Source organism: Pogona vitticeps, chromosome 2, assembly GCF_051106095.1.
Source record: "Pogona vitticeps strain Pit_001003342236 chromosome 2, PviZW2.1, whole genome shotgun sequence".
NCBI classification, from domain to species: Eukaryota; Metazoa; Chordata; class Lepidosauria; order Squamata; family Agamidae; genus Pogona; species Pogona vitticeps.
In genome coordinates, this window is record NC_135784.1 from 161,786,859 (window position 1) to 161,806,927 (window position 20,069).

Below are 20,069 nucleotides of genomic sequence, written 5' to 3' on the forward strand. Positions count from 1 at the left end.
AGCTATAAATAATCTGGGTGACCTCAACATTGCAACCGAAATGAATTTGGCCACCTCTGGCAGGGATACTGCTGGGTCACGGGGAGAACGGTACACCAGCACCATTCCAGATCTATCCCTGTGCCCCACAGTCATGTGCAAACACTCTAGACCCGGACTCGAAAGGGAGACGGTCCTACTGGTATTACAGAGTGAACCAATCCAGCATCCAGGAATTAAAATGAAGCTAGTTTGTAACTATGTGGTGCTGGAGATGAAGGTCTGTTGGAGGTGACCTTTGCATGAGGATGTGCATGTTGCAAATGGTTCCCTGAAGATGTATCTGAAGAATGGGGCCGCAGTCCGCAGGAGCCTGTGCCAAATGGACACTATTGGCCTTTTACAACGCCACAAGATTCTTTGTTTTGCTTTCGATGCACCAGACAATCACAGCTACTGCTCAGGATCTGCAAGAAAGTCCCTCTTGCCACCTGTGGAACGTGGAAGGATGTTTTGTGGCTCCTGTCATCTGTGGGGAAGATGCACCAGAATAAATGAGGACTGGTAGTTTCCTAAGCACTGGCTGTACTATCATTGAAAAGCTGTTGTGTCAGACAAATATAAGGCATGAATCCTGTTGAACTTGCAGTCTCAGCTCCCTGTTGTGCAGTGAGAGATGAAGCATTTGAAAGAAGTGGAATTGCATTTGCAGAAGGAAATGCCAGGGGATCCCTTTGTGCAAATGCTTAAAAAATCCCAAACCGCTTGTGCTACAGGCATCCTCTCTGCTGGGACAGCTCAGTGGTTGAGGTCCCTGCCTGTGAAGCCAGAATTTTGGAGTTCAGTTCCTCACTGTGCCACCTTGACAGGAGCTGGACCGGATGATCCACAGGGTCCCTTCCTGCTCTGCAGTTCTAAGACAATGATGATGGTCAGTGGTTTACCATAGCCTTGAAGGCACTATAGGGCTTCTGAGTCTTTCTGCTGCAATTAACTAATGCAGGTACCTTTGCAGATGATGTTTTAGTCTGTTGAAAGAGAAGCACACAAAGGAGTGAGTCATGCTCCTTAAAGACCCAACAGATAGTAATTTTACATTTCTTCCCAGCATATTTTGAGTAATTGGGATTTGAATTTTCTTAATGCCAAACAGAAGAGAAGCCAGTGGGATACTAAGCTACTAAGGGGCACTCATGGGCTGCGGACTCAGAAAGGGTTTCCTCCACCAAATCTTTTAAAAAGAAAGCAAATGAGCCGAGCTCCCAGTTTGCAAAACTACATGACAGTGTACGTTCTGCCCTCTGGTGGGCATTACTGGAATTGCTGGCAGGGTGTCTAAGGGAAAAAGAAGAGCCTTTGAATGCCACGATTTCTATTAAAATAAATGCTAGTGCATAAGGATCCTGCTGCATTCAAGTCCAGACATAAAATGTAAGACACAGGGAATTATATCCTCTTATCTTTGTTGAGCTTGGTGGTGCCAGTTCGTCAGTCATGACTTGAGTTTGGTTGGATTAATTGGAAAGTATGTGAGAACAATTTTAGTGTATGTTCATCTCTGTCTTTTGCTCTTGGATAGATTTTCACCATAAAAAGAGGTATCAGACTGGGGATTTGATGGGGTTAGGGCTTTGTTTGTTCCCTTTTAAGAGCTGCCCTGCACCTTTTTTGTAATATTCTTGGGGGCACGTCTTCTGTTTGGCACAATTCAGTGGGATTCAAAAGTAGTTGTGTGACAGTTCTTGAAGGCCAGTGAAGGCTCATCAGCAACCTTTCAAGGTGAGGCAAATGCTATGCTCCAGCTCCCCACCACACCGCGACTGTGCTGCGCCTCGAGGGCTGGTGTTGCCACTGCTGCGGCTCCAATGTTTACTTCTTCCACCTTTTGCTGAACTCCCAGCAATCAGCCGAGGAAGGGCCAAGAACAGCTGACAGGTGAGGACCGTTGGCTAGGAAGCTGTGAGTGACTCTGGGCCTCCCTGATTCGCGGTGAAGAGGAGAGCGGCAGGAGCAGCAAAAAGGGACAGCAAGTCACTCCGGCACGAAGGCTGGTTTCCAGTCTTTGTCAGTGGTTGGGAAGCGGAGAGGGGCTATGTGACCACATTCGGCTGAAAGAATCGATCAAGGGTCCTTTGCAGTTCGGTAGGGAGGAGTGTGTTAAATGTCATGTCCTTCCTCCCCTCGACTTTGTCAGACCCTTTGCAGTCCAGTTTACCCTACACCAAATGTGCAATGTAACAGGGATACCTTTCAAAACACACACACACACACACACACACACACACACACACACACACACACACAAAGACACAAACAAATATCCCTAGTTCTCTTTCTGCTCCTGTAAGTGTTGCAGCTGGGCCCAAAGGGAATCGGGGAAAACAGAGGTGTTGCATTTCATCATCTCTGTTGGTCAAACAATCTTGGGGCTTTGACCCTTTAAGCCCTGGCTCCGCTATGCCACTATGTCCTGAGTCCCTAAACAAGTTATAATGAGCACTTGTCCAAAAGCACTATCGATCAAAAGCAGATTAATGAATTGCCAGCCTTTCAATGTTAAAAGCTTGTACTTTGAATGGAAACACAGAAAGTCTTTTTTTCTCTCTTTACTTTTCCTGTCTCTTGTACCACGCACAGATTAAAAGCAACGACGTGTGGTAAAAATGAGAGAAGATAGAACGTACTCCTATGGTTTTCTGAGGGGATCCTGTGGGTAACGAGGAAAGTTCCTTACAGAATTTCTCTCGTGACTGGATGCCACTGGATAGCTCTCGCATCCGGGGTGTTCCAGTCGTGCAAAAGACGGGCAAGTCTGACACTTGTTCCGTCTCTTGTGTTTGAAGTGATTCAATCTCCTGCTGTTTCCAATGTGTTTATGTACAAATCTGTGGATTTGGGCAAGTTCTAGTCAAACAGGAATGGAACATGTTTCCTAACAACCTGAAGCGGACAGTTTCGACACGAGGGGGAAAGAGGGCCAGGTTCTTGCTGCTCGCCATGTAACTATTAAAACTGAGGATCCTGCCACGAAGGAAAGAGGCGGCTACCCTAATTCAGATCCATGATAATGGATTAATGCAGGGGCATTGAAAGTCAGAGAAAGGCTGTCGCGATCCACCAAATCCAAAGCCTTCTTGGTTACACACATGCACTCATCCTGGCCCCAGAGCCCCATGATTGACACTGAGACTTTCCCTCTCATTGAAACCCACAGGATGAGAGGGAGACTTGCTGGCAACTAAGAGGATGGACCTGATATTTTCATTAAAGTGGATCTGGCAGTTATTCATGATCGCTGCCTCACTGTCCATATCATGTGGTCAGACCTCCTTGATATGAAGTAGTGGCAAGGGGCATGAGACCCAAGGATAGTGGCTATTGCAACTCAAAACGTTGCATTGGTATGTTGTTGGACTGATGGCATGCTGGGTTTGTCACTGGATTAAACACCCAGACATTTCTTTTCAGGAGTCAAACCTCTACCGGGCTGACGGGGATCCACTTATCAGACTTGGGGCAGGAAATATGGTTGGGTGACATCAACGTAGCCCTAGCAAATGGATTGCAGCTGCAGTTCTCTGGCGGGAGCTGAATAGGGCTCAGCTCTTGTGGAGGTTTGGGACATTGGGATCGGATCTGGATGGCTTAAGGGTGAAGATAGGCGTCTACTCACCCAGAACAGTTAACACACCTCCCTTTACCCAGGGGTGGGGGGAGAATTATGGTAGGGGCAGGATCTGGTCCAGCTTGGGGGCCCGCAAGCCCAACATCTGCCCCAGGTTTGTGAGAATTACAGAGTGGCATACACCCGTGTGGTTTCCAGAAGATGGCCATTTCTGGTGGAAACTTCAGCAGCTGCTGAAGTGAACAGTGGTGTTTGCCAGGTGGCCCCCGGGCTTCTCGATGCACCGGATCCAATCCCCCCCAGTGCTGGCCAGGGACTGCTGCTGTAAACAATCAAGTGGTGGCCTTTCCTCCAAAGAATTGTGTGTATTGTCTTCCTTAGTAGTTGTTAGAGCCCTGGGGAGAGCCCGGTGAATGATAGGCCAGCAACTACATAATTAATCACAAAATTAAGTGATTAATTATTTCTTAAATGATTATTATATCATATATATACATAAAATACATCCTGCCTCGTATCCTAACAGGTAGAGACTTCAACAGCCAGAAATCCTGACCAGCAGAGGTGGTGGTGAAGCCTTCTGGACGTTGCAGTCCAAGAATATCTGGAGGCCCAAGGTTGGGGACCACTGTCCTAACAGGTAGGGCCTCTAATCTGTCTGCCTCGTATCCTAACAGGTACAGCCATCCAGGAATGCAGCTGCAAGACACAAACACCCCGAAGCCTGGGGCTTCCAGCTTCTAGAAAAGAAAACCCAGGTAAGTGAAGGGGGGAAAGCCATGAAATGTCAGTCTTGCCTTTCTCATGAGAGTACTTCTCACTAGCAACAAATGAGACTTGACTTCTTCTCCTGCCTGTGTCTTCTAGGGCTGAAGTGAAGTTGTTGTGATAAACCTGAGACTCTGCATGAACACAATACACTTCAGGGAGACTCCAAAGCCCATGAGCCAGGTCAGCCCATACCCCCATGGTGCCCGCTTTAGCTACCTCCCAACAGCACCGCCATGTCTAGTGCTCTAGGACTTCAAAAGAAGCAATGGTCCGCTGTCCTCTCCTTTCCATACTAGACTAGGGCTTTAACTGTTGTCCCCCATCTCTCTTTTTTACACAGGTAGCTGTGCTACGGGTGCAGCTCCCGAACCACTCTGCCCTGTGTGACCACAGTCATTTCAGTAAGCACTGCCTGAGCCTTGCACCTGGACACTGGCAATGGTATGGCCAGACAGCTATGGGTCAGGTGCAGCACAGCTACACGAAGGCTCTCTGCACATGTATCTCTGCTGTCTGTCTGTCTGTCTTCTCTTTGTCGAAGATACAAGGGTGTTTCTGAGGCAAAATGCCAGTGCCCAGGCACACTATATTCCTAGCACCCATTCTTTGAACCTGCTGAATAAAATGCCATCTACAACATGTCATTTGTTTATTCTTGTAATTACATGATTACACAAGTAGGCTCAAGGCCTTTCTCCTAGTGGAGGATGTGGCAGGAAAATGGAAGGAACATAAACTCCATTTTCCATCATAATGTCAGGGGAAGGGTGGAAGAAACACCATGGCTTGCCTTTAACATGGAGTGGGGAGTGAAAACAAATGCAGAGGGCCCCATCCACCCATCATGAGCTCTAGGAACAAGGTTGAGAGTGGGTGAGGCCTGTGCCGGCTGTCCAATAATGACCCAGGAGGCTGAGGGTGGGCAGAATGCTACTCTTAAGGGACCCAAACTACCCTCCCAGAAATTAACCAGGAGGCTGAGGGTGGGCAGGATTAGGGTCGGATGGATCCACGCAGCCCCCCAATCATGAGCCAGGTGGCAGAGGGAGTGGGTGGGAGCCAACCCGGCTGCCCAATCATGGGGGAAAGAGCCCAAGTGAAGTCCCTAAACATTACCCAACCATAAAAGAAGACAGGAAGATGGACAGTGAAAGGTCAGACCCTGACCTGTGTAGAGTTGTGTCAGAGGGACGAGAGCCCCCGTGATCCCTAACATGCCCAGCCTAGGAATGGTTGCCCAAAGTACAACTCTGCACAGCTCTGGTTGCTATAGTTGCCACTGATGTCGAGTTAGAAGGGAGGGAAAAGGGAATAAGACGAGGCCCTGCCACGGAAGGAGGGTGGCATGGCATGTAGCGAGGTCGCTAGGTGGAACAAGGGGGTGGGTTTCGGCAGGAGAATCCTTGGGAAATGCTTGGGAATGTGAAAGGCAGCTCTGCAGTTCCAAAAAAGTGGGGAGAGGGCAAGACGGATCACATCCTGCAGCAGCTTGCTTGCCTCGTGGCCCAAAGTAGGCATGGGCCACGTCATCCCACAACTGTACCTCCTGTGGATCCTGGCCCTGGGATGTTTCCCCCGTCACATTCAAAACACACATGGGAAGTCATGGCTATAAGAGTCCCCACATCTGGGGGGGGATCTAGGGGGGCAAGTTATGTAGCACAGCACACACTAGCAAGGTCTTTGACACCTTTTCTGATTTGCGGAGCAGGCGACCCCCTACGTGCTGCAGAAGACAGAAACAGGTCCTCAGGGTACGGTGTCTTCTGGAATGGCCGGAGAGGACAGCCCCAATCAGCTGGAGTGGGGGTAACCTGGCCGATAACATCTGGATGAGTCCCCCCTGTTCCCTCCCATTTGCCGAGCACTAAACTTACTCAGCCACCAGCCTCGGCTTCATGAACCTGGGCATCATGAACCCATCCAGGCATGGTGCCATTCACATAGGTGAAAGTTCCCTGGGCATTACCAGAGGCTATCATGTTAATGGCATTTATGAAAGATTTCTCACTTCCCCTTTCACCTTTTTACAGCCCTGACCCTCCCTCAGCAGGCATTTCCCAGTATACCTACCAAGGCTGCAGCAGGCAGGGCTGGAACCAGGGATCTGCTGGAGAAGCATCGAGAAACCCATCAGTCAAAAAGACTGCGTTCAGCCAGAGGGCGTGTCAAGGGCATCACCACACCGTCGCCTGCCTGTCTTCAGAGAGACCCTTGCCTCCCTGGTGCCAGCAGTGGGGGAGTTCAAAAGCATTTAAAACTCAGTCCCTCTCCCTGACTCAGAGATTCCTGGTTTTGGCACCAGGAAAGCTGCCACTCTAACCATCTTTCAGAAAACAGAGCAGAGGAAAGACCAGAGAGTCCCTGAGAGCAAAAAAGCAGTTTATTTTGAGCTCAAAAATCACAAACAGTCACAAATGCATTTTGTGTGAATTCAAGTGTACCTAAATGTTCAGCTACCTGTTTATATATTTTGGATGTCTTATTCACTTCACAGCTACAAAAAGAGTGGAGAAGAGAGAAAGAAGGCTCAGGCAATGAAGGAGCCATCCTGGCTGTGAAGAATGCTATCTATAGGCCTTGAAACTGGGGAGGAATTTTTTGGCTTCCCTTGGTGTGCTAATTAGGCACACCTGGCGACCTCCAGGAGCTACTCTTCCAGGCGTTACCAATTAGTTGGCTTCAGAAAGGACTGCTGCTGATTGGTTGGAAAGGCTGCAGGCTCTGATGGAGGGAGATGGGATAGAAGGCCAGCCAGAGGAAATGGCTGAGCTCAGCAGTTCTGGGCAGCAGCTTTGTTCTGTTTGGAACATGTCCTCCATCCTGCTGTTATGAGGAACTCTGCTTGAGCACTGGAACCATGTTACTCTGTGGGGAGAGCTGAGAGGTAAGAAGCTGTTATTGTTTTTGGTGGGAACAGCTTTTAGCTGCCTAAATCTCAGAATAGTTTTTGTCCTTAACGTTGCTTTTGAGCCTGGATGTGCTTTTGCATCACCCTGCCTCAAAGTATGACTAAAGTGGTCAGTGCATCCTCTCTGTAAGAGGCTTCCCACTTCACTAATAGTGAACCTGGAAGAGTCTAGGGGGGAAAAACAATTAAGCTGGGTCAGCAGTTCCTTTCAACTGGTTTAGCTTTGCTTGGTTATTCAGGGGAATGCATTTCCCTCGAACAGTGTTGACTTTGCTGTTAGGTCTTTGAGTATTGATTAGGCAGAAGACTTGTTCAGCTTCCTTTGTTTCAGGTGGGCCCTTTTGATGGCCTTGCTTTTGCCTCCCATCCATTGGGGGCATTCCTAGCCGGTGCAATAAAAGGGCCTTTGACTCTCTCTGCATGCAAGGCTTAGTCTGAGCTGTAGGTAGGCAGCAGAGCAGTTCTCTCTCTCTTTCTCTAGCCATGCTTTCCCTGGTTCTCCAGTTTGATGGTGTCTCTCTTTCTCTGTCTGCCTTTCCTCCTCCAAGGTAGAGTGAGGCGTGGACAGGGCGCTTTACCAGAGCTGCTGCCTATGGCAACTGGATGTGTCACCCCAAGGCGGAGGCCAGGGCCCTTCTCTGCCCCACAGACTCTTTCGTGAAGGGCCTGCAAGCCCCGCCCAGCCAAGGGAACGCCTCGTCCTCTGCTCTCCTGTCGCCCAAACCGCCCTGGGAGGATTCCCGCGAAGGCTGGCGCTGCTCCGCCCTGAGGCAGGGCCCAAGCCCGTTGCCGAGCAACCCTCCGGCATCCCCCGGCCTGGCGTGCTCTGGCAGAATGGGCATCGGCAGCTGGCCGGGCGAGGCAAGGCAGGTAGGTTGCTGCGCCTGGTGGGAGAGGGTGGTGACCCTTTGGACCGAGGGCTGGGCTCTTGGCCCCAGTCAGTGCAAGTTCTTGTTTCATTACCCTAGTGTTGGAGCAGTCCGCAGGTTGCCAAAGACCAGGAGTGGGGAGGGGGTTGGAAGAAAATGCCATCCCAGGGGCTGCCTTGTTGCCTGCCACCTCTTTCTGTCTGTCTCTCTTTTTCCCTTCAAAGGTCCCAGCTTGATTGGGGGGGGGCGTTGGGGGCGGGAGTCACCCTTGTAGAGTCTCTTCTAAATTGATCATTTCTGCAGGGCTTTTTGATCTTAAGTGTCTGGAGGGGATAAAACCCCTTCATCTAAGGTTTGATAAGGAAAAGATTGCACAGTTTTTGACTGCTTTCCTTTTCAGTTTTAGGTGTTAAGAGGTACATTTTCCCCTGATTTCATATTGTCCATATGAAGCCATAAATGAAGATATAGGTTATGTTAAGAGTGTACTTATTGTTTTGAATGTTATGTCTTGACAGCTGCTGCATTGTCATTTTGGTTGATTTGGTGTGCATTGTCTTTTCAGACTTTTGAAGTACGTCTGTGTGCCGATGGTTGAATGAGCATAATGGGTAGCAAGGAAGAAACATGGCAGAAACGGGATGCCAAATGCTATGATTGTCTGGTTGAAATGAAAACTCTTGACTGAAAACTGTTGAATAAGTCAGGTAAACCTTAGAAGGAAGTATTTCTTTTCTTCTTCATTTTAAAGAAACTTATTTAAGACACGTAAAATAAACAGATGTACAGCATTTTTTAAAAAAATTAAAACAAAATCAGTAGTGGGAAAGTATCATTAAAACAGTGGCAAAGGTAAATCTGTTCTTGCACAGTACGTCATTAAAAGCTGGTTGGAATTGGACTGTCTTCACAGTCTGTCCAGGAGCTATTAAGGGACGTGTGTCGCCAGGCCTTTTCCGTTCATAGCAAACCAGATGTGCCTGCCAAATGCCTCTCTAAGAGTGCAAGCGACTTTTCAGGTTCAGAGAAAGGATGCATCTGAGCTGCCTTTACAGAGATAAAGAAACGTAGGATTGGACAATGTTATGACATTGTAAATTCTTTTTGAAAGTTCTCCACCTGATGTTGAGAACTGTAACGCAGTGGTTGAGAACATGGTTATGAATAGGTGAAAACTCGTGTTCATCCATGTAAGGATCAAAGACTAGGAGAGCGTACACGGCATCACTTAGGTTACTTCAGAATAAAAAAAAATAAAAGCAGCAGTCAAAAAGAGTGAATGAGAGAGTTTCGGGAGTTAAGATCAAAGCATACAGTTGATTCAGGATTGTCAAATGGCCAAAATAAAGGTGCATTTTCCCACATTTACACTATTCTCATCTGACAGTTTTTTCTTGTGTTAAAGAAGAAAGCTCTTGTGTGACAGATTTTAAATTTCTATTCTACATATCTCATTCTAATAATCTTGACTGATTTTTCATGGATGAAAATGTCAGGGTTCTAGTGCCTCCAGTGTGTTTTTCTGCTTAGAGCTGTGTTGCCAAATGCAAACTCTTAACAATGCAGGTGTGTTGCCTTTAATGCTTTTGTGAACTTGCAGCAGAAGTATTTCAGTGCAAAAGTACTTATTCCTGGAAAAAATCAGTGTTCTGACCATTGCAATTTTATCTTCTTTTCTCCCTGCAGAACGTCGGAGATGTGCACTTTGCATTAGAAAGCTCAGTGAGCCATCAAATGCAAGCACATGAACTCTTTGTTGAAAGAACTGGAGTGAAGGCATATAAAACAAAGTGGCTTCTGCATCTGCTGAAACATCTCATGCCTGAGAGACATCCTAGACTGCAGTGATCACGAAACGAAAAGGCTAAAGGTTTAGGTGATCACAGAACAAAGAGAAAGCAATTAACCTTAGAGAGAAGCAAGAAGTCATTGGACATGTAGATGTCCGCCAGCGGAATTCCTTAGGCAAGGCCCTGAGAACTCCCTTTTATGAACCTTAACAAGCTTTCAGATTGTTGACAGAATTCAGATGGGACACTAGTTACCTCATGGCCACTCAGGATAGGCCGGAGAAATCTTTTGAAGTTACGCTCTAACTCTAAGGGCAAATAGGCAGACTGGGTGAGTCACCCCTCCCCGTCAGGAGTCGCTCTCACTATGCCAGGAGAGTGTACTCTGCACTGAAGAACAGACATCAGCTAGTGACCTGGAGGGGAGCGTTCCCACACTAGACCATATGGAAGTGCTATATTTGCCAAACCTGAACTTGAAACATAGTCCAGCCATTCTTTTTTCTTTCAACCTGTGGCCAACGACCATTGGCAAAACGAGGGGAAAATGCCTCCTTATGAGAGACTTGAGTTGGCACCCTTGATAGCAAAAGAAAAACAATAGAACACAGCTGGCATCAGGAAGGGATGTGTGTTGGGGAGGAAATGACCTGAGAGGGGAAAGACAGATGGTGTGGCAAGCACTGAATGACAGAACTTCCTTGGGGGGTGGGGGAGAGAACCAAACTTGTGGGGCGGGGGGAGGAAATGGACAGGGCTTGGGTCATGGAGGGAATGACTGCAGAATGGGGGGTGGAGAACCACGCTCGTGGTGGCCGGAAAAATACGGGGGGATAGACAGGGCTCGCGTCGAGGAGGGAATGAGGGGTGGGGAGGGGGCAGAACCGCACTTGAGGTGGGCAGGAAAAGGCCATGGGCATTAGAGGAGATGCGTCGAGGAGGGACTGACGAGAGCGGGGTGGGTGGGAGGGACCATGCTTGGGTTGGGCCCGAAAGGCAGGGTGGGGATAGAGGGGGCTTGAGGGCAGGAGAGAGAAGAGGGTTGAAGGTGAAGGGGGATTTGTGGTAGGCAGGGCCCGCAGCAGGGAGCAGAGGGGGCATTGCAGAAGGGTTTGTGAAAGGAAAGGGGTGGTCCTGGGAGTGGAGAGGGATGGACAAGAGGGGTTTATTTGCATAATAGAGATGAATGAGAAGAAAGGAATGTTATTTTCTTGGGTATATAAGGGGAAAGAGAGAGAGTCCTTTTATGGGTCTGTTTCTACCCATTTAATGCACGGTTCTGCTTAAAATAATGTGCTGCATCCCAAATTTCAAATCAGCTATTTCCAGAAGCTACAAACGACCCCATCAGACTTCTTTTCTTCTCTCTACCCCAAGAGAGACTCTTAATAACTGACTGAATTCTCTTCAGGGAAGACCATGGAAAGCATTTCCTTGACAGCCACCCAGGTAGGGGCTGAGAAACATGTCCCCTATACCAATATTAAAATTGACCCATCAGTGGCACTTTCTGAAATGAGACAATGCAAAGTCTGCTTATTTCCTTGGCTGATGGGAAGCGATAGCTTCTCCAGTGTTATTGTGAATTCAGCAGGCTTTTGTCGTTGCCTTTTAGACAGGGGTGCTGTTTTAAAGCTGAGACAGGAGAAATATTTCATGTACCCGTCTCGTGGGTGGGTGTCAAGATAATCCTAGTATTGATTTTTTTTCAGGAAGGGAAGCATTGGCTTTTCTTCCCTTAGAGGGAAATAGGCAGGCTTGGCATCGTCTCGTGCTGCAGCTGGCTGAAGTTCTAATCTTCAGGCAGGAAAGCTCCTTCTACCCGTCATTGGAGGGAGGGTGTCAAGGAGAGTACTTAAGCATTTGAGAATTGTTAGTTTCTCTTCTGCTCCATGGTCATAGCAGGTTTGGCATCGTCGCATTTTGAAGAAGGGTTCGTTCTGGCAAGTTTCTGCATTGTTTAATTTTGGGGGTGTGGTGCGTCCTTAGGCGCCTTTCATTTTGGATTAGGCGACGTATATCCTCTACCCGTCTTGAGTGATTGGTTGTCAAGGAAATCCCTTCCGTGGGCTTTCCTGAACAGAAGTGGTGATTTCTCTTCTGTTCAAGGACAACATCAGGCTTGGCTTCGTCGTAATTGGGGGGGCTGGGTTCGTAGTGCGATTTTCATTTCGAAAAGGATTTCCTTTACCCGTCGTGTGTGATTGAATTTGTAGGAAATGACTTTCATGGCTTTCTTGAAGAGAAGAAGTAATTTCTCTTCTGGTTGAAGGAAAGTATCAGTCTTTGCATTGTTTCACTTCGGTGGTGTGGTGCATCCTTAGGCGCCGTTCATATTGGATTAGGCGACGTATATCCTCTACCCGTCTTGAGCGATTGGTTGTCAAGGAAATCCCTTCCGTGGGCTTTCCTGAACAGAAGTGGTGATTTTTCTTCTGTTCAAAGACAACATCAGGCTTGGCTTCGTCGTAATTGGGGGGGCTGGGTTCGTAGTGCGATTTTCATTTCGAAAAGGATTTCCTTTACCCGTCGTGTGTGATTGAATTTGTAGGAAATGACTTTCATGGCTTTCTTGAAGAGAAGAAGTAATTTCTCTTCTGGTTGAAGGAAAGTATCAGTCTTTGCATTGTTTCACTTCGGTGGCGTGGTGCATCCTTAGGCGCCGTTCATATTGGATTAGGCGACGTATATCCTCTACCCGTCTTGAGCGATTGGTTGTCAAGGAAATCCCTTCCGTGGGCTTTCCTGAACAGAAGTGGTGATTTCTCTTCTGTTCAAAGACAACATCAGGCTTGGCTTCGTCGTAATTGGGGGGGCTGGGTTCGTAGTGCGATTTTCATTTCGAAAAGGATTTCCTTTACCCGTCGTGTGTGATTGAATTTGTAGGAAATGACTTTCATGGCTTTCTTGAAGAGAAGAAGTAATTTCTCTTCTGGTTGAAGGAAAGTATCAATCTTTGCATTGTTTCACTTCGGTGGCGTGGTGCATCCTTAGGCGCCGTTCATATTGGATTAGGCGACGTATATCCTCTACCCGTCTTGAGCGATTGGTTGTCAAGGAAATCCCTTCCGTGGGCTTTCCTGAACAGAAGTGGTGATTTCTCTTCTGTTCAAAGACAACATCAGGCTTGGCTTCGTCGTAAATGGGGGGGCTGGGTTCGTAGTGCGATTTTCATTACGAAAAGGATTTCCTTTACCCGTCGTGTGTGATTGGATTTCTAGGAAATGACTTTCATGGCTTTCTTGAAGAGAAGAAGTAATTTCTCTTCTGGTTGAAGGAAACTATCAGTCTTTGCATTGTTTCACTTCGGTGGCGTGGTGCATCCTTAGGCGCCGTTCATATTGGATTAGGCGACGTATATCCTCTACCCGTCTTGAGCGATTGGTTGTCAAGGAAATCCCTTCCGTGGGCTTTCCTGAACAGAAGTGGTGATTTCTCTTCTGTTCAAAGACAACATCAGGCTTGGCTTCGTCGTAAATGGGGGGGCTGGGTTCGTAGTGCGATTTTCATTACGAAAAGGATTTCCTTTACCCGTCGTGTGTGATTGAATTTGTAGGAAATGACTTTCATGGCTTTCTTGAAGAGAAGAAGTAATTTCTCTTCTGGTTGAAGGAAACTATCAGTCTTTGCATTGTTTCACTTCGGTGGCGTGGTGCATCCTTAGGCGCCGTTCATATTGGATTAGGCGACGTATATCCTCTACCCGTCTTGAGCGATTGGTTGTCAAGGAAATCCCTTCCGTGGGCTTTCCTGAACAGAAGTGGTGATTTCTCTTCTGTTCAAAGACAACATCAGGCTTGGCTTCGTCGTAATTGGGGGGGCTGGGTTCGTAGTGCGATTTTCATTTCGAAAAGGATTTCCTTTACCCGTCCTGTGTGATTGAATTTGTAGGAAATGACTTTCATGGCTTTCTTGAAGAGAAGAAGTAATTTCTCTTCTGGTTGAAGGAAAGTATCAATCTTTGCATTGTTTCACTTCGGTGGCGTGGTGCATCCTTAGGCGCCGTTCATATTGGATTAGGCGACGTATATCCTCTACCCGTCTTGAGCGATTGGTTGTCAAGGAAATCCCTTCCGTGGGCTTTCCTGAACAGAAGTGGTGATTTCTCTTCTATTCAAAGACAACATCAGGCTTGGCTTCGTCGTAAATGGGGGGGCTGGGTTCGTAGTGCCATTTTCATTACGAAAAAGATTTCCTTTACCCGTCGTGTGTGATTGGATTTCTAGGAAATGACTTTCATGGCTTTCTTGAAGAGAAGAAGTAATTTCTCTTCTGGTTGAAGGAAACTATCAGTCTTTGCATTGTTTCACTTCGGTGGCGTGGTGCGTCCTTAGGCGCCTTTCATATTGGATTAGGCGACGTATATCCTCTACCCGTCTTGAGCGATTGGTTGTCAAGGAAATCCCTTCCGTGGGCTTTCCTGAACAGAAGTGGTGATTTCTCTTCTGTTCAAAGACAACATCAGGCTTGGCTTCAATATTCGGGTGGGGGACATATGTCTCGGGCCCTATCTGGGTTCGATGTCGAGGAAATGCTTTTCATGGTCTTCTCTGCGGAGGATTCAGTCAGTTATTAACAGTCTCTCTTGGTGTAGAGAGAAGAAAACACCTCTGATAGACTGGGTTTCATTTTCCCCTTATATACCCAAGAAAATAACATTCCTTTCTTCTCATTCAGCTCCATTAAGCAAATAAACCCCTCTTGTCCATCCCTCCTCACGCCCAGTCCCACCCCTTTCCTTTCACAAACCCTCCCGCAATGCCCCCTCTGCTCCCCGCTGCGTGCCCTGCCTACCACAAATCCCTCTTCACCCCCTACCCTCTTCTCTCTCCTCCCCTCAAGCCCCCTCTATCCCCACCCTGCCTTTCGGGCCCAACCCACGCATGGTCCCTCCCACCCGCCCCGCTCTCTTGTCAGTCCCTCCTCGATGCATCTCATCTAATGCCCATGGCCTTTTCCTGCCCACCTCAAGTGTGGTTGAAAACCCTCCCCTCCAATCATTCCCTCCTCGATGCAAGCCCTGGTGCCATGTGTGCCATGGCTGTGCTCTGCCAAGAAAGGGCCACCATTTCCACTCCAGGGTGGATAGTGGTTCTCACTTAGATGTAATTTTGCATTGGCAAAAAGCAAAGAGTGCTGCTGATGTACCTCCCCATAGTGCTTCAAGCACCAGAATACACTGAACATTACTTGGAGAGGATAGATGGCTCAGTGAGTTAAATATTTGGCTGAAATGTCAGAGGTTCTGAGTTCAGTTCTCCAGTGTGTGTCCGAGGTAAAGAGCCAACTTCTTTAGTCCTGAACAAACTGCACTGTCTCAGGGTACCATCAGAAAAAGAAAATGTAGACCACTTCAAGAGTATACCTACAAATCCTTGGCTGGAGTTGCTATAAGTTGGAATTAAATTGATGGCAAACAATGATTATTATCGGACATAATGAGCGCCAAGGCTTGTTTATTTTATTTAATTTTACGTGATTTACTTTTCTGTACTGCAGTAGCTGGAGGCTAAATTTAGACTCTTGAACTGGTATCATCCTTCAGCCATGAATTAAAGAAACAATTTAGTTATGCTTACAAAACGGGAGCATTCCCAGAAAGCATACGGCAAACTTGGCCACCTCCCTGCTTCTCCCTGCCTCCAGGTCATTTCTGTACTGATTGAAAAGTACTCGTCCCAGGACAGATCCCTGGGGCACACCGCTTTTCACCTCTCGCCATTGTGAAAATCGCCTGTTGACTGGACCTACTCTCCTGGTTTCCTGGTTCTCAACCCATTCATAAGAGGACCTGCCCTCTTATCCCCTGACTGTGGAGTTTTCTCAGCAGCCTTTGGTGAGGGACCATGTCAAACGTCTTCTGAAAATCCAGATAGATAATCTCTAATGGTTCGCCCACATCCACATGCCTGTTGACCTTTTCAAAGAATTCTAAAAGGTTTCTCCCTGGAACAGACGTTGGGCTAACCGGCCTGTAGTTTCCAGAGTCCCCCCTCCTTCCCTGTTTAAAGATTGGTGTGACATCTGGCACTGTGACTGTTTTAAGGGACAAGGTGTATATTTTAGTTAAGAGATCAGGAACTTGATTTCTCAGTTCCTTAGTAACCCTTGGGTGGCTGCCATCTGGGCGCAGTAACTTACTGATCTTCCGTTTATCAATTAGGTCTAAAACATTGTCTCTTTTAACCTTTATAATGATTATGTATTATGATATGAATAAAAATGTGCTGTAGAACAGAAAAGATAGAATTAGATATATTTTTCAGTCCTTGTGAGAAGTATGACTCAGAATAACAGTATGCTGCCTGAAAACCAGGATGCTGGATTCTTTTCCTTGCTTATTTATTCTATGACGGAAATCCTGTTGCATCGTTAAACAAAAGATGTAGCATTTGGAATTGAATGGTTGTAAGTTAAGAATTCTCTGTGGATGTATCGGTTGCATGCCAGTTTGTGTAACTCACTATCAGACTATGGAAATTTCTTAACATATAGCAGTTTACTTTCAGAAGTTATATCCTTTGCATATCTGCAGATTCCCTGCTCTGCATTCACAGGTACATTATTCCCAGTGCAGCAACAGCAAAAATCTTTTGGCTTGCATATTGTGTGCTTATTGTGATGCTTTCCACGTAGCTCCATTTCATGCTGCACTCCCCTGCCTGATTGTTTTTGCTTTATTATTTGTCATATCATACGGTTCTTCTTGGCACAACTTCAGCCAGCCATTTGCACTCAGGAGACGTGTGTTTGTTTCTTCCTTCGCAAACAACTCTTTGGAGAGTAGGTGTCAGATAACTGTACAGGGCAAGTAAAGTAGGCAAAGAAATTTAGCCCATTTAATTTATCTGTGTAAATCATGCCTTGTGTGGGCTTGAACATCCCTGCCTTGGCAGTAAAAAGGGAAGGAGCTTTTTCAAAGATGGTGTTGTTTGGACTCTTTACAACACGTGGTTGTATTCTGGGTGCCGTGACCAGATGAAGTAGCCCAGTCGTGTGTGTCCTCCCCCCGTGGTAAAACATCCACCCCCACACAAAGTCACTCACTCTCTTTCTTCCTTGATTGGAAATGGAAATTGTTGGCCAGAAATTAATGCATTCCAGATATTTTATTTATTTATTTATTTATTCAATTTATATGCCGCCCACACTACCCAGAGGTCTCTGGGCGGCTTACAATAATTAAAATTCAATGCAGTAAAAGATAAAATAATTAAAATACAATTAAAATACAATTAAAATTGCCATCAGACCCACAGCTAATATTATTTCAATTAAAAGCCTTCTGGAACAGGAAGGTTTTGACCTGGCGCCGAAATGTCATCAGCGTCGGCGCCAGACGAATCTCAGTTGGGAGGGCATTCCATAGTCTGGGGGCAGCTGCCGAAAAGGCCCTTTGTCTACAAACCGTCCCTCTTACCTCCTTAAGGGATGGCTCTTTCAAAAGGGCCCCCTGGCTAGATCTCAACTGCCGGGTAGGTTCATATGGAAGGAGGCGGTCCTTCAGGTATCCAGGGCCCAAGCCGTTTAGGGCTTTATATGTCAAAACAAGCACTTTGAATTGGGCCCGGGCAGCAACTGGTAGCCAATGTAACTTATACAGAATCGGCTTGATATGTTCCCTGGCCGCTGCACCACTCACCAGCCGCGCAGCTCGATTCTGGACCAGTTGCAGTCGCCGGACCATCTTCAAAGGCAGGCGCACGTAAAGCGCATTGCAGTAATCTATGCGGGCTGTTACCAGTGCATGTGTGACTGTCATGAGACTCCGCTCGTCCAGGTAGGGCCGTAGCTGGTATAATTTCTGCAGCTGAAGGAAGGCGCCCCTGGCCACCAAGTCCACATGGGCTTCCAGTGTTAGACTGGGGTCTAGGAGCACCCCCAAGCTGTGGACCCTGCCCCTTAGAGGGAGTGTAACCCCATTCAGGGTGGGGAAATGGCCCTCCAGCCTGTCTGGTGAAGCACCCACTAACAGCACTTCCGTCTTGTCTGGATTGAGTTTCAATTTATTAACCCTCATCCAGTCCATTATCAGGTCCAGACACGAGTTCAGCACAGAAACTGCGTCACCTGGATTGGTGGAAAACGAGACGTAGAGCTGAGTATCGTCAGCATATTGCTGACTCCTCAGCCCAAACCGCCTGATGACCTCTCCCAGCGGTTTCATGTAGATGTTGAACAGCATGGGGGACAGTATTGAGCCCTGAGGAACCCCATGACACAACTGCCATGGGGCAGAGCAACTGTCCCCCAGCACCACCCTCTGGACATGGTCAGCCAGGAAGGAGCGGAACCACCGTAAAACGGTGCCCCCAACTCCCAACCCAGCCAGCCTATCCAGAAGGACACCATGGTCGATGGTGTCGAAAGCCGCTGAGAGGTCGAGGAGTGTCAACAGGGTCACACTCCCCATGTCTCTCTCCCAGCAAAGGTCATCATACAGGGCGACCAAGGCAGTCTCTGTACCAGAACCCGGCCTGAAACCTGATTGAAATGGATCCAGAAAATCCGTTTCATCCAGCAGCGCCTGGAGTTGCCCGGCCACAACCCGCTCCAACACCTTGCCCAAATAAGGGAGGTTCGCCACTGGTCGGTAGTTGACCACCAGCCTTGGGTCCAGGTTAGGCTTTTTAAGGAATAGTCGAATTACCGCCTCTTTCAAGGAGGTAGGGAGCACTCCCTCTCTCAGAGAGGCGTTCACAGCCTCCTGGACCCAGGTGCGAACCCCCCTGGCTGATCTTCCAATTAGCCAGGATGGGCAAGGGTCGAGCGGAGTGGTGGTAGAACGGTCAGATCCAAGCACCCTGTCCACATCATCAGGTCTCAACAATTGAAACTCATCCATTAATACTGCACCTAAGCACGGCACACTGGACACATCCTCTGATTGTGCAGTAACTGTAGAGTCCAACCCACTGCGAATCTGAGCGATTTTTCCCTCAAAATGTATGGCAAACTCATCACAGCAGTCCGGGACCTCCACCGGATTTCCTGGTTGAAGAAGATCCCGGAGCACCCGAAACAGCTCTGCTGGACAACATTCTGAGGAAGCAATACAGCTGGAGAAATATTGCCATTTCGCCAGCCGTATTGCCACGAAATAGGCCCGATAATGGGCTCTAAGTCGTGTTCGATCGGACTCCCAGCGGGATTTCCTCCACCTGCGCTCCAGCCGTCTCCCCTCTCGCTTCATCGCCCGCAGTTCAGAAGTATACCAAGGAGCTTTCTGGGCTCGGCGAGCAGGGAGAGGGCGCTTAGGCGCAATCGTGTCAACCGCCCGGGTCATCTCCCTATTCCATAGGGTGACCTGAGCTTCGACAGGAGCGCCGACCATATCAGACGGATAATCCCCCAGAGCATTCAGGAATCCATCTGGATCCATTAGTCTCCGAGGGCGGATCATCTTAATAGATCCCCCACCCTTGCAGAGGGAAGAAGAAGCTAATAGACTGAACTTGACCAGGAAGTGGTCTGACCATGACAATGTGGTCACAACCAGCCCCTCCACATCCAAACCACCATCTTCCAGTCCCGTTGAGAAAACCAGGTCCAAGGTGTGGCCCTTCTCATGCGTCGGGCCGATGACACATTGAGACAGCCTCATGGTTGTCATGGTGGCCATGAAGTCTTGAGCCGCCCCAGTCAAGGCAGCCTCGGCATGGATGTTGAAGTCCCCCAGCACCAACAGCCTGGGAGTCCTCAACACCAGGTCCGAGACTATCTCCGTCAGCTCAGGCAGGGAGACTGTTGGTACGCAGCAGGGTGGGCGGTACACCAACAGAATCCCTAACCTGTCTCGCGAGCCCAACACACAATACAGGCCCTCGAGACCTCCTCTCAAAGGGACAGGAAGCCTGGTCAAGGAGATAGAACTTCTATAGACTATAGCAACTCCCCCTCCCCGACCCTCCAAGCGACCTTGGTGCTGGACCAAGTACCCAGGCGGACACAGCTGGGAGAGGGGAACACCACCCTCCTCTCCCACCCAGGTCTCAGTAATGAACGCCAGGTCAGCAGCCTCATCCAGAATTACATCATGGATGAGGGCAGTTTTATTTTGTACTGACCAGGCATTCATCAACAGCACCGTGTGGCTCGAGGGTTTGCTGATATGGTCGCCTGAT

At 48.1% G+C, this 20,069-nt stretch overlaps 1 long non-coding RNA gene across 1 annotated transcript in view; it reads left to right on the top strand.

The window, feature by feature from the left end:
- LOC140704648 (uncharacterized) overlaps positions 1–20,069 on the top strand; it is a 113,541-nt gene that overhangs the window by 84,081 nt on the left and 9,391 nt on the right. The window contains exons 2-5 of the long non-coding RNA XR_013541216.1: positions 4,131–4,362; positions 4,472–4,555; positions 4,716–8,156; positions 8,721–8,862. This is a non-coding gene — a long non-coding RNA (uncharacterized LOC140704648). The remainder of the gene's footprint in view (positions 1–4,130; positions 4,363–4,471; positions 4,556–4,715; positions 8,157–8,720; positions 8,863–20,069) is intronic.